This window comes from Penaeus monodon, chromosome 30 (genome assembly GCF_015228065.2).
Source record: "Penaeus monodon isolate SGIC_2016 chromosome 30, NSTDA_Pmon_1, whole genome shotgun sequence".
In the NCBI taxonomy this organism is placed as follows: domain Eukaryota; kingdom Metazoa; phylum Arthropoda; class Malacostraca; order Decapoda; family Penaeidae; genus Penaeus; species Penaeus monodon.
The window spans coordinates 16,891,720-16,892,411 of NC_051415.1; the positions used below are offsets into that span (position 1 = coordinate 16,891,720).

A 692-nucleotide genomic window follows, 5' to 3' on the forward strand; every position below is an offset into this window, starting at 1 on the left:
CTACAATTGTAATGCTCCAATAGTTTTCATGTACAGTGGAAGTGGAATACTTTTTTAACTTTATCTAAATCTCTTATCAGAATTTACAAACATGAACAACAGCAAAAATGTATTTGTATATTAGGGATATAGGCCTTTAGTACTTTGAGATGTCAATAAAACATGTGAAAGGAGACAGTATTCCAAATTATTTAGTATGTTAAAAACTCTTCTCCATCATATTATTTTTGTTATATTTTAATTATCTTTGTTAATGAGAAACGTGTAATGTGGTTGCAGTGTTCCCTGTGAATTATTGCCAACTGAACTTGTATAGAAAAATATAGAGCACTCCTGGTTTCCTATGTAAATAGCTAGTACCAATTGTAGTCCTGTACAGTTATTTACTCTTAGTCATGTATTGTTCATAAGCCATACCCTGAACTGTCAGCAGTTGTGTATTGGAGCACAATGTTAATGTTCATAATTACTGTATATGGTTGGTGTTAGAAGATATCCTAAATAGGTTTGAATGTGAAGTGATGTATATTTCATGTGTTGTGTATATAAGGTTATATTTCACAAACCAGATATTGAAATGTTAATATATTTTAGATGTTAAATCTGCGAAAGTAATTGAGTGTGTCCTGTATGGTTTTTTGATTTTTTTTTACACTTAGATGGCTCCACGAGTGTAGGCCTAACTGACCACA

The 692-nt window shown here is 31.2% G+C and overlaps 1 protein-coding gene across 1 annotated transcript in view; it reads left to right on the top strand.

Annotated features, from left to right (window-relative positions):
- The window catches only part of LOC119592562 (protein rogdi-like), a gene marked incomplete at both ends in the record, with an annotated part of 7,879 nt that extends 7,187 nt beyond the window's left edge, over positions 1-692 (top strand). Inside the window, 1 exon segment of the mRNA XM_037941438.1 lies at positions 1-692.